Genomic DNA, 14,804 nt, shown 5'->3' with positions numbered 1-14,804 from the left:
TTACATGTTTTATATAAAACATGATACAAAATATTTATTCACCAATTTATTAAAATGTAGAACCAGAGGCTTGTGTTTGAGAATGGATGGGCCCAGTGATTGCCATCCTACATATCTGTCTTATAACAACTCCATCTATAATTTATCATATACAATTTTCAGTTTCAATTTATTCAATTTTGAAGCAAGAACTTAATTAGTTGAGGAGAAACTAGATTTGTCTCGTCTCAAAGTATCTCACCTGAGACAGATATTACCTAGAAAGGGAAAGATAGAGACTTTACAGAAATCCAGCAGACACCACCTTAACCAAGTGATAACAACACCACCAATAATATGTCAACATCATGAACTCTTTGATGTGATGCACTCAGGATGATAGAACATCATTTTTGTGGTATTTTTGCCCAAAAGGCCCCAAATCATTGCATCCTGAAAAAAACATGAGACAAACCCAAATTGAATGACATTCTACAAAATAACTGATTGGTTCTCCTTAAAAGTATCAGGGTTACTAAAAACAAGGGCAGATTGTAGAAAAGTTATAGAGTGGAGAAGATTAAGGAGTAACAGCTAAGTGCAATGTAGGATCCTGGATTGCATGCTGGAACAGAAAAAGGAAATTAGTGGAAAAAGAGGTAGAATTCAAATAAAGTCTGTAGTTAGGTTAGTAGTTTAGTAGTGTTGTGCCAATGTTAACTTCCTGATTTTGTAGATTGTACTATGGTTATATGAGATTAACACATTAGAGGAAGCTGGTGAAAGGTACACAGGAACTCTATGTACTATTGTTATAAACTTGTAAGTCCAAGTCAAAATAAAAAGTTCAAAACAACCAACGCACAAAAACATTTGCAAAGCAATCTAATGGCATACCAACAAGAAGGCAGCCAAAACCCCAGGAGAAGAAAGAAACAGAGTGGAAAATGAAAAGGAAACAACCAGATAGTAGTAAACACAGAGAGAAAAGATTTTAATTCAGTAGTTGATCAAAGTAATGCAACTTAAAACAATGAGATATTTTTGTCTTCATATTGGCACATTAGTTTTACATGTAAAATTCAGTATTTCATGTGTACTGTTCAGTGTGTGAAGATATAGTGAGAAAGGGATTCATAACCACTACAGGTGAGCATGTTAATTGGTAAAAACTTTACCGGGAGAAAAATTTAAAATTTAAATGTGTATATGCTTAGGACCAGCATTTCCATTTCCTAAGACTTTATTTTGAAGAAATAAATGTCAAGAATACAAAAGATGTTCATTGCAGGGCAGCCCAGGTGGCTCAGTGGTTTAGCACTGCCTTCGGCTGGGGTGCAATCCTGGAGACCTGGGATCGAGTCCCACGTCGGGCTCCCTGCATGGAGCCCGCTTCTCCCTCTGCTTGTGTCTCTGCCTCTCTGTGTGTGTGTGTGTCTCTCATGAATAAATAAATAAAATCTTTAAAAAAAAAAGATGTTCATTGCAGTGTTATTTATAATCATGAGAATTTTTTTTTATTGATTTATGATAGTCACAGAGAGAGAGAGAGAGAGAGAGAGGCAGAGACACAGGCAGAGGGAGAAGCAGGCTCCATGCACCGGGAGCCCGACGTGGGATTCGATCCCGGGTCTCCAGGATCGCGCCCTGGGCCAAAGGCAGGCGCCAAACCGCTGCACCACCCAGGGATCCCCTAATCATGAGAATTTTTAAACAACCTAAATTTTATCAATAGGAAAAGGTTAAATTATTACAATGTACCATATAATAGAATATTATGCAATAGATTTTAAATATCTAGATTTATATTCATTGACAAAAAGAGAGTTACATGAATTATTATGTGAAATATGATTATAAAAGAACATTTATTATAATTATCCATTATAGTTCAATTTACAATATAAAACATTAATAGTATGTATGAATATATAGAAAATGTGAGCATGTATATGTACGTGTATGTGTATATATGTATATGTATGCACATATATACACATACGTATGCCTGGTCTTTTTATTTTTTCTTTTGTAATTATATCTTTTTTCTGTAATTGACATGTATTAATTTTGCAATAAACTTTTTCTTAATTCATGGCCCACCTAAGCTGCAGTTACTTTTCAAGGATCTAGGTTTGTGTGAGGCGGATCACCATTTCCATTTAGGGACAGAAGGGAAAACCATCTATGGGATGTGCTTAGGGTTTCAGGAATTGGCACTAGGTGGTACACTGTTTCTCTAGCAGATATTCAGACTTTAAGACTTTTTTTTTTGAGTAATCTCCACACCCAATATGGGGCACAAACCTACAACCCTGAGAACAAGAGTTGCATGCTCTAGCAACCAAGCCAGCCAGGTGCCCCCAAGATATTTTAACTTTCTAAACATGCTTAGTGCTGTGACCTCAGATATAATAACCAAGTTCCATATTTGTCTCTTTCATTTAAAATTTATTTTACCTTCTTCCAAATCACTTTAACTTGAATCAATTAAATTGACTTACAGTAAGTACTCCATTGCCTTACAGTTGGCACTCAAGAATTTATTGTTGGAAAAAATAAGGCATAATTAAAAATGAAAATGACATGTCAAAAATTGCAGTTTCTTCACATCATTTTGTCATCTTTCTAAACAAAGTTGGACTGGTTTCATAGGGCCTTTAAAATGATACTTTGCATTGTGAATCCAAGGAGAGGATCAGCATTTCCCAAATGTATTTCAATTCCTTTTTTTATAAAGCATCTTTGAAGGAATGACATTCCAAGGAATACAATTTGGGAAATCCTGTCCTCAACGCTTGTCTGTCTTATTTAATGTAATCACCCTAGTATCAACCCAGCTGAAGTTTCAATCTTCCTCACTCCTTGTTGTAGACTTCATCTTGGCTGCATTCGTATTCCCCACAGCCACCCAGTCCCATATTGGCATTGGCTGTTACACTGCCAGCCAGGTGCTGGAGTCTGTCAAATACAAACTCTCTGTACTTAAAGCACTTCTCTCTGACTGTCACCAGGCTCCTTGCAGGTGCTGATTAAGTAGATCTTGCTCCTATTCATACCTGATTTCCAGTCTAAACTGAACTCAATTTAAAGGCAGAAACATGCCTACTCCCCAGCTTCTAGTTCATGTGAGATAATAAAATCTCATTTCTCTGGAATGCCTATGAAGTAGAGCTAAGAAAGTTGATCTACCACTCATCAAGGCACACAATGAAAATGTTCTCATTATCTAAAGAAAAGAAAAAGTCAACCAGGAAGATATGCATCCTATATTACACATCGGGTAGTCTTATCACTACTAAGTAATGGTTTGCAGAAGCATGTATTATTGCCCAGCTACTTGTGTGTCTCTTCCATTAGACGGTGAGCTTTTGGGGAATAGGAAATATGGGTAGCTCATCTCAGTTCCCCCGATAACTAGCATGGCATCTAGAAGATTATAGTCCTTATTAGAGATTTGAAGAATGAATAAAGTAATAAGTGAGTAAATGAGTGCATAGAGTGATATGCTTGTTAATAAATATTCAAAGGAGCAGCTTCGTTCTAATAATACCAAAAAATCTTTATAAATATATGTTAACATTAAAATGGTTTTCTCATTCATTCATTCATTCATTCATTCAAAAATGCTTATTATGTTCATACTGTATTTCAGACACTGAGCTAAGGCTACTAAGACGAATAAGAATTAATTCTGTCTTCAAGAAGTGCACAGTGTAGTGAATAGAAATAACTTGCATTTACCAAATGCTTTTTCAAATACTTTCATGTTTGGTATTATAATAATCCAATGAGACTATTATCTTCCATAACTGCATTTTAAATCTTTTAAAAGTCACCTGTAGGTACAAAAGAATCCTTATAAAAATGTGTAAGGCAAAAGGCATAATGGTATAAAAAGCTTTTTTGTAGACACCACCCAATTTAAGAGCAAGAATATTTAGGTCTTCTCTGTCTTCTTTCATTTCCTCTAAGAGGAAATACAATCCTGATTTTTCTCTTTATCTTTGCCTTATTTTTATTTATACTTAACCATGTTTGTATTATTAAGAAATGTATTCTGTAGTTTTGCATGGTTTTGTACTTTGTTCAAGTGGAAACATACTGGAAACTTACTATTTCCGTTCAACATTATACATTTTGCCTTGTACATGTAAGTCTTAACCAACGCAGATTTGATTTTTTTGTATGTGGTGCAAGATAGGGTTCCAATTTCATCTTTTCACATTCAGATAACCAATTGTTCCAGTAGCATATACTGAAAAGGTTATATTCTTCTAAGCAATTTGCAGTGTCATCTCAGTCATAAATAAAATTTCCATTTTTGTATTGGTCTGTTTCTGGGCTCTCTTTGCTGTTTCATTGGTCAGCCTGCATAGCTCTGCACCTAATCCCAGGCCTTCTGAAGAAATAGAACTTTGTAATAGATTTCTAATTACTGATAAGGAAGTTTTTCCACCCTGTACTTCTTTATTAGGAATGTCTTATTTATTCATAATCATCTGCTCTTGCATATAAATTTTAAACTCAGTTTGCCATATCTCCTTTTACATGTAATTGAGCTGAACCTCAAAGTAGCTCAAAGTGAATTGTGGTGATGCCAAAATTTGAACCAATTCTAGGGCTTTTTCTATATAATACTCAGAGAACTACTCTTAAATATCCCTATCAAAAAATAAACTAATAAAGCTACTTCAGAATGTATCATGCAACTAACTTATCAGGAGACCCATCAAAATGCAGTATTCTTTAAAGTAAGAGGTTCCGAGATCCCTGGGTGGCGCGGTGGTTTAGCGCCTGCCTTTGGCCCAGGGTGCGATCCTGGAGACCCGGGATCGAATCCCACGTCGGGCTCCGGGTGCATGGAGCCTGCTTCTCCCTCTGCCTGTGTCTCTGCCTCTCTCTCTCACTGTGTGCCTATCATAAATAAATAAAAATTAAAAAATAAAGTTGTTTAAAGTAAGAGGTTCCATGGCCCATTCTAAGATTCTTTAATGGATTGTATGGCAAGATTGCTAAGTGTTTATTCAACATCCATTAATTCTCACATTATTACTTACTGATAGAACATATATTTTGCTGGACAATGAGGGCAAAGTGCCCAGCTAATAAAAACTAAATTCCCCAGCCTCCATTGTAGATAGTTGTATATATGAACAGAGGTATCCATATGCCAGGGTTTCTGGCCAAGGAGATATAAGCAGGTGTCTGAAGGCAGGAAAAATAAAAACCATTTAAGAAGAGGGGACAGATTCAGCTGGCATGCCCTTTCTGCCCTTTGTGCTCTTTTTAATTTCTCCTTCATGCATCCTCAAGAGCGGGTATGATGGCAAGTCCCAGAACAGCTGCTTGCATTTGACCACAAAGGAAAGGCTAACAGGAATTGCAAGAACCTTAGAGACCTGATATCTTTGAGCCTCTGTACCATCCCTAACTTCCTCCAGAAAAATAAACACTCTCTTGCTTAAGTCACTATTGCCTGGGTTTTCTATTATACACAGCCAAAGGTAATCTCTACTTGATGAAAGAGTAATCAAGTCCATATTTACTCAAAATTATATCTACTTAGAGGTATCTCATCAATTCTATATATTACAGAGCTTTAAGGCTTCACTGGCCCATTATATCAAAGCTCTTTTCCGGAACACAAAGGAGGCTCCACCTACAGGCCCTCCTACTACTCATGCGATGGGTTACCCACCTATTGAAGTGAGAATATATGCCTCACATAAACTTCCATTGTTATTCCCTTTCAATTTCTCTTATGCTGGGTTTCAACATATATGACTATCCTAGCAAGCACATATCAACACTTCAAGTACCTTTCAGAAAATTTGTAAATCCTTAGAGGTCGGCAGAATGGTAGAAGGCATTTAGCCTAACTTCCCTTGCAATGCGTGGAAGCACAGATGTCTGTCACTGTACAGACACTGACCATCTGGCAAGACAGCATGCTAAGGATGTAAAGGATTCAAATGTTAAGATATAGCTCCTGTTCTGAAAGACTTGGTAATAAATGTGATAAAGACAACAGACCTACTTGGTGATTCAGCCTTCTGGGGTCAGGACTCAAATAACCTTGGGATAAGAAATTGAGTGCCAAGGTCGATGGGAACCTGGTAATATTTTGCTTATCTCAGATGTCAGAGAGAACCTGTGTCCTTAATTTTATATACAAGACCTCTGTTCTCTTTTATCCCTATTCACCTTATTTTGCCTATGAGTACTCCCCACCTCATTCAACCTGTAATTTCTTTTGAAAAAAAGAGCATAAACTGATTTACGTGTTACAGTAGAGAGACCATTTGTTTTTGAATCCCAAATATTGGTTTCAAGACTCATTAGCTACATGATCTTTAGCAAGTCATTTAACGTCTCTGAACTCCATGTTTTCCCCCACAGCCTGAGGTTAAAGCCACTTACCATGCAGTGTTCTTGTGACGGTCAAAAGATAAAAATGTGAATTCAACAAAAACAATTCATTACGGGGCTATCATGAACAAATACTATGCAAAATACAGCAAACAACAACAACAACAAAAGTCCCTATAGTCCCTACACACATGTAATTAGAATATAGTGACTGAAAAAGGTATGTATAATAGTGTCAACAGTGAGTGTTCATAAGAAAAAGGGGGGTGTGTAATTATCATCATAATCAAAGACAGGGCATTAGGAGGTTAGGTGCTAACTTTTCCGTAGGCTCAACAGAGGAGCATCATCTGAGCAAAGTCCTGTATGAACTGAGGGAGTGACCTTGCAGATATCAAGGAGGAAAACAATTTCAAACAAAGAGACTAAAAAAAGCAAAGGCCTAGAGGCTAGAATGTGTTCAGTGTGTCAAGTGCCAAGTGGGTATCCAGAACGTGAGTTCCTCTGCAGTAGTGATATTTCCAGCTGCCAAAGCTGCACCACCTCTCCATCTCCTTTATTCTAGATTCTGTGGAGCATGTCACAAGTTCTCTCTCTTTCTTCTAGATTCTCATAACACACTTTCTGTCTTTCCTTTTAGCCCCAGCCTAGATTGTCTTTACATATGCTTAAAGTTTCTCTTTTTAAGTTAACAGGCCCTGAGAGCTAAATATGTGTCAAATATTTAGCTAAATAGTTTGTGTATCTAATTTGATGCTCATGAAAATCCTACCATATGGTTATTAATCTTGCTCCAAATGTGGAAACAACTTCGGGGGGTTAATATGGTCAAGTTTGCAAGGCTAATGAGAGGCTGAAATGGACTTGGAACCCAAGCCATCTTAAATTATGGCTAGCAGATTAACCACTATCTGTCCCTTCCTTATTAATTGAAGAAGGACCCCACAAACCTATCAATGAATAGATTTAATAGAGTCTTTTTCAGGGAAAATCAATTTTCCTAAAGGGATGATTCCCAACCCCAACCTTCCGTAACTTCTAGATGTTCATCTTCTTTCCTTCTCCCTTCTTTCCTTCTTTCTTTCTTTCTTTCCTTCCTTCCTTCCTTCCTCCCACATTTGTTGAGCATCAATTATATGCAAGGATTATGCTAGGTTCTAGATATACAGTAAGTTGCTAAAAAAGAAAAAAAAAGAAAAAAAAAGGCCTCTGTCTAGTGAGTTAAAGGGATATGAAGACCCTGAGAACGAAATTTATTTGCTCTGTTTTAAGAGCATATGATGTCATACAAATAGAATAACAAAATAATTATAAATAAGCCATTAATACCAGCATCTCAATTGCAAAGAGAGGTTGAAAATCACCTCTCTGAAGAAGAGGCAGTCTAAAGCAGTCTGCCTCTGACATAATCAGGTCCTGTTTACTACTCCCATGAGAATTCTCTCTACAATAGATTTCCAGGTATCCCATCCTAAGAATTAAGAGGCATTAGGTCCAAATGTGTTATTTATTGAAGGTTTCCATATATGTGCATTTTTACTACTTGGTGGTTGAAAGGCTACAAACTAAATTTCCAAAACCATAAAAATTTAAAATGCTACTAACTTACAGAGAACTTACTCTTTCATTTCCTGCCTCCTTCAGCCTTATTGGAGTTTTATCTTTCCTCTTTCCTCTGTGCATACTGGGCTCTGTGTGCCTATGTGAGTGAGTGGCTAGCAACCACCAAGACTGTATTGGTATGTTCTTATGCTCCACAGAAGATGAAGTCTTGTCCTTCCAATACAGACTGTAGGCTGGCAAAACCAAGAAACATTCAGGATATCATACTCTGTAAGGCAACAATGAATTTTATAAAGTTTAAATGATCTCTAATGACTTTGGGGAAGAAAATCCCACTTAACACAATCAGCATTGTAGAACAGAATTTTCTGGGGATGATGGAAACATTCTGTGCCTGTACTGTTCAATATAGTAGCCACTAACGATGGCAGTAGAGCATTTGAAATATGACTGGTGTGACTGAGGACTTGAATTTTTAATTTCATTTAATTTTAATTAATTTAAATTTTAAAGCCAGCATTTGGCTGGTGGCTCTCATATTGGTCAGCGGAGACACATTAGAGAAAGATTTTTCATTATTTTTAAATATACTTAATGGCTTTAAGACCTCTAAATTTCTAAGCTGATTTTTTTCATAAAACAGTAACTTCATAATCCCATCTTAGGGTTTCTACTGCTAATAAAAAGGTGGCAGTAATTTGATTTATTGTAAAATTACATTTTCTTCTTGAATGGCAATTGCAGATTTTATAGCTTGTTTGTTAATGCCACAGAATTAAATGCCCTACTTTAAAGTGTTTACATTTACCAGAGCAAGATTTGGGGGGCACACAGAATTTTAATATTCAAGATGAGATTCCACCTAAAAATCAGAAAAAAATAAAATAAAAGCATTTCAGTCCACCAATGAATGAATAACTAAACAAAATGAAGAATAGCATTCACCCTTAAGAAGGAAGGACACCCTGACACATGCTAAAATGTGGACGAACCTTGAAGACATTATGCAAAGGGAAATAAGCCAGTCATAAAAGGGCCAAATGATTCCACAAATAGGAGGATCCTAGATTCATAAAGACAGAAAGTAAAATGGTGGTTACCAAGGGCTGGATTGAAGGGGTAATGGGTAGCTATTGATCAATGGGGACAGGATCTCCGTTAGGGAGATGAAGAACTCCTGAGATGGATGGTGGTGATGACTGAGCAACAGTATGAATGTAATTAATGTACACTTTAAACGGGATAAAATGATAAATCTTATGTATATTTTATTACTATAAAAAATTTAAAAGATTTTATTTATTTGAGAGAGAGAGAAGGAACATGAGCTAAGGTGAGGGGTGCAGAGGGAGAGGGAGAAGCAGACTCCCCACCGAGCAGGGATCCTGACGCCGGGCTCAATCCCTAGACCCCATATTATGACCTGAGCTGAAGGCAGGTACTTAACTGACTGAGCCACTCAGGCACCCCACCATAAAATCTTTTAACAATTCTAAAAAAAACAAAAAAGCATTTCAGATTGTGAACTCTTGCAGAGCAAGTGCACGTTACAGGGTAGTTACCCCTCAGTCTGACTAAAGCTTATGAAGAAAAAATAACTAGATTTAGCAAATACTAGAAATCCAAGATTCCTGATAATTCAAACATTCTTTTTTTTAAAGATTTTATTGATTTATTCATGAGACACAGAGAGAGAGAGAGAGAGAGAGAGAGAGAGAGAGGCAGAGACACAGGCAGAGGGAGAAGCAGGCTCCATGCAGGAAGCCCAATGTGGGACTCGATCCCGGGTCTCCAGGATCATGCCCCGGGCTGAAGGCAGCACTAAACCTCTGAGCCACCCGGGCTGCCCTAATTCAAACACTCTGCTTGAGAGTTTGTGACCGAATAACTTTTACTTCACCAGTAGGATTGACCTACACAAATATTGAGTTGCCTGAGTACACACCACTGGCAGCAACTGGGCAGATTCTGAGAGATTCTGATCTAACTTAAGAACTTCTGAAGAAAGAATGTACAAAGTACCCAATTCACAAATTGATAATGTGCAGGAGGAGGAGGGAGCTGTCACCGTAGCACCTGTTAGATCTTGTGAGTAGGGTCATGTCAGAGGTGCTCACAGTTGCAACTCTAAGACCCAGAACATACCTTTATGTAGTGGACATTCAATAAAGGTGTGGACTGAATAAATAAGTGAAAATAATGAATGATTGAGATATGACTGAATCAATAAATAACAAAGGATTCCAATTTGAGCCTAAACTGGATCTCCACATGTTTGGACTGGCCAGGAAAATTTATGGGATATTATACATGAAACCTATTTATATATGAAACTGAGAAATAGTTCTGGGAAATAATTCTGCTAAGCATTAAACATACAAGCTTGATTCAATAATAAAGTTTCAGGGGTGCCTGGGTGGCTCAATTGGTTAAGCATCTGCCTTCAGCTCAGGTCATGATCCCGGGGTCCTGGGATGGAACGCTGCATTGGGCTTTCTGCTCAGTGGGGAGTCTGCTTCTCCCTCTGCCCACCCTTCCCCTCCACCCCGCTCTTGTGCTCATGCTCTCACTCTCCCTCTCTCTGTGTATCTCAACTAAATAAATAATATCTTTAAAAAAGTTTCAGTCATCAGAATAGAAGAATGATTTTGAGAACATCAAGGTCTGTGTTACTCAGAATTGTTTTCTATCCCAACACTTACAATCTTTCCATGAGTCTTAAGGAAAGAAGAAACCATGTTGCAAAGTCAGACTTACTGAAATGTCTAGAACATGTTGAAAGCCCTCATCAGTACATCATCAGGACCAAAGACTGAGGGTAGGAAGAGATTTATAATGAAGTTGGATGGCTGGTAGCTTTAGTTAATGCCAATGGCTTTAACATTAATGGCAGGCATAAGGGTGCACCAACAGTTTTGGAGAAAACGCTTTGAGAGTGACTAGAAATTACATATGTCACAGACTTTAGTCCCCTCAAAATGGACATCAGTGAAAATATTATTTGTAAGACACTTGCATATAGTTTCATGGATTTCAAGTTTCTATTGTCATAGTCTAAAAGAATATTCATAATTATGAAATACATCCTAAAGAGTTTCAGAAATATTTCAGGGAATTTTTGTGGATTCCTGGAAGTGGATAAATGCAAAAGTTCAATAAGTATTATCCGTTATCATATTGTGCCCTGGATTGATGTTGACAGAGAATGGGTAGTTACTTGAGCACTGACAAAGAATGTTAGTGGTCCCATTTTTGACGGCACATAGCCATCAAGGAAAAAAGAAAAGGACCACCCTTCCCAGTCTCCCTTGCAGCAATGAATGACCATATAATTCAATTAGAGCCAAAGAATGTGGGCAGAAGTAAAATATCCCCCCACAGGGAATATTTGGCAAATCTAGAGTGATTTTGGTTGTCACAGTTGGGAGAAGGAAGATGCTACTGGTATCCCGTGGGTGGAGGCCAAGGATGTTGCTAAACATCCTACAATGCACAGGACATCCTCCCTTCCAACAAACAATAATCTTGCCCAAATAGCAATAATCCCAATGTTGAGAAACTCTAAATTAAAGAGGAGAGACATTTTCTCCCCTTCTTTACCCCTGTCAGGTTGGAATTGGAACATAGTAGTGACCCATGTTGGACCATAGAGATGGAAGCCACACCCTAGAGATGACAAAGCAAGGCAGGAGTCTGGTCCTTTAGAATTTCACAAGGCAGAGTCACCACACTGTCTCAGCTTTAAACAAGAGTGGGAGTAACCTTCATTCTTTTTAACATACTGTTGTTTTGAGTCCCTATTTTACACACCTGAAGCTATATGCTAACCAACGGAAAAGCTAAACTTTACTGAGAGTCCTTTCAAGTGGAATGCCAAAAGAGAAGAAAAAAAATCAAGGGTAACAAAAATCTTTTCTTTGCTATTGAGCATCCATTTCCCCATTCATTTAGTAGCAGAACTCTCTGGGGAAATCCTCCCATCTCGATTCTCTGGCAACTCAGTTGGGTAGGAATGGTCCCACTCCTCACCTCCATGGAGGACCTTGGTTAAGTAAAGCAAAATCTCACAACCCCAGCTCCTTGGCCATGGTGATTATCTCTGAGAAAGATAAGCCTTCACTGTTCCATTGGATTTATAGCTGAAAATATGCAGCTCAGAAATCCTGCCACCCTCTCATCTTATTAAAGAGGCAACCCACAGGGATCCCTGGGTGGCGCAGCGGTTTGGCGCCTGCCTTTGGCCCAGGGAGCGATCCTGGAGACCCGGGATCAAATCCCACGTCGGGCTCCCGGTGCATGGAGCCTGCTTCTCCCTCTGCCTGTGTCTCTGCTTCTCTCTCTCTCTCTCTGTGTGACTATCATAAATAAATAAAAATTTTAAAAAAATAAAAAAAAAGAGGCAACCCACAGATGAAGCTGGCACACAAAGGAAGAAAATTTGAGAAGTAATAAGAAAACCATCATCAACCTGGATCAGACTGTATCCATGACAAATCCTACCTCTGGACCTTTAAATGTATAAACCAATCAATGTGATATTTACACAAATTTATACTAGGTATTCTGTTCACTTGCAACTGAAAGTTTCCTAAAAGATATAGAAAGGTTTATGGTGGAAAAAGTTCTGATAAGAGAAGGTTCACGTTTTGGGCCTTTTGATTTCAAACTCAAGGGTTTGAACCTCATCTGCAAAATTTCCTGTGGCAGGAAAATAATTACAACAGAAGTTCTGCTGTTGCCTGATACATCTTTACTAGGGGAAGTGTGTATGAAGATATTTGAATCATTAATGTCTCTTGGCATGATATACATCTCTTAGACTTAAGAAATAGCACTGCTACCTTTACACATGACATACCAGCTTCGCTTCACCATACCTACCTACACAGATATTCAAATTGGAGAGACTATTTTCCTTTGCTTTGTCATCCTTGTGATTAATTGTTGGCCAAGGCTGGAGATGCTTAGCAATTATTCTGACTATGTTTACTCAATTTCCCTAAGAATCATAAACTGTCAGCCCTACATAAACAGAAGTTTGTACTGGGGTTTCTTAAACTTCCACTTCATTTGCCCTTTTCTTATTTCACAGTTCCAGGTTTCCAACCATTGCCTAGGACCCTGTTTTGAGCTCTACTAGTTGTCAACTTCAAGGGAACGCGAGGAAACAATTCATGCTTTCAAGACTCAACTACTCTAATAATAGGACTTTAGGAAGAGGTCATGGCAGGTCATATCGACAATGATTTCAGACTAGAGGACTTGATCCATCAAATGAGACAAAGAATATGCTTTTGTCCATGATAAGAATTTGAGTAGCCTTGTTATTCTGTATTGTTAAAGGTAGTAGTCAGCCCGCGTGTTTGTTCTTGATCTTCACATATTCTAGTGGTTATGTTGCTCCTCAGGGACTCGGGACCACATATTAGAATCAGGTCTAGCCTGTATTTGCTTTAGCAGCTGCGATTTAATAGCTGTGGAAGCAGGAAAAGGTATTTGGCCTCTCTGCAACCCAGTTTCCTCCTCTTCAAAATGAGAAGAGATGGGATTTTTTTTACTGAGTACTCTGACAATTGCAGTGTTTCAGTTCAAATGCCATGCCTTAAAAACCAAAAGCTTTCGACTCTTAGCAATCCACTTTCCAGAGGTTGGGGAAAGGAAAAAAAAAAAAAAAAAAAGACAAAGATTGCTGCCACGCGTAGTACAATTCAATCTAAGACTTGAGGCCAAAGAACAGCTGCAACTGGATAAACTGCACACCTTTCATATGTCGGATATTCTATGGAACTAGCTACTATACTGTTCATAAATAATTCAGATGAAGATTTCTCACCTGGCAGAGCAGCTACCTTGAAACTTTTGTTGAACTACACTGACTCTTGCCTCAGGGCCTTTGCATTGTGTTCTTTCTACTTGGAACATTCAATCACCTTTCTTTGTCCTACTACCCATACTTCCCATGATCCTTAACATATTTCCCATATTTTCTCATGAGAGCTAAAAGATCAACTCTCCCTCCAGGTACCATTTTTGTGGAAAACTTTCCCTAACCACAGCCCTACTTGATCCAACCATCCCACAGTTCCCTTCTCAATTATAGCCTTTATCAATCTGAATTTAAATTGTCTATGTAAAAATAATAATAATAATAATAATACATTGTCTATGTACTATTTACACAAGAGTGTAAGTTCTATGAGGGACAGGGAACATGGACATTATAGGCAAACATGAAGTACTCGATAAATACTTGTTGAAAGAAGGAAGGATAAGACAGATGGATAGTTGAATAGTGGGAAGGATAAATAGATTAGTACAGTGAATCTCCTCACTGTACTAATCTTTTGCAAATTTAAAAGGTGACAGGCCAACCTACAATTGGAAAGCTTGTTTCATTTTTGAAGTATTTTCACACCTGTTACTTTATTTTACCTTTCTGACTGAGAAAGATAACAAGGGAAGACCTCTCTTTTAAAATAGGAGTATAGGATACCATCCTTGGTGCCTCGGTACCATGTCTTCTTCTCTACTCACTGTCAAGGAGGAAGAAAAGCACCCTCTGGACTTAACACTGCCCTCTTCAGATTTCCCCGTCAGTGTCTTGGGAAACCAATGAGCAAACTAACATGGCTTCTTACTCCTATGAACCTCTAGAAGATTTCAAACTCCTCTTCAAACAACAATGAAATGTCTCCCTGCTTGGTGCCCAAACTCCATCAATATAATGACTTCACAGTGACAGATGATCCTATCTACTAAAGGAGGTTCATATATGTTGCCCACGTTGGATTCAGGTGCCTCTGCCTTTTGTAACCCCTCTCTATTTTCTCGGCTGACCAATATTGACCCATAGGTAGGGACATCTCTATGCCCCTATTCAGCAGGAAGGA

This window comes from Vulpes vulpes, chromosome 3 (genome assembly GCF_048418805.1).
Source record: "Vulpes vulpes isolate BD-2025 chromosome 3, VulVul3, whole genome shotgun sequence".
NCBI lineage: Eukaryota > Metazoa > Chordata > Mammalia > Carnivora > Canidae > Vulpes > Vulpes vulpes.
The sequence above is the reverse complement of the archived record's forward strand: the minus strand, read 5'-3'. Positions refer to the sequence as shown.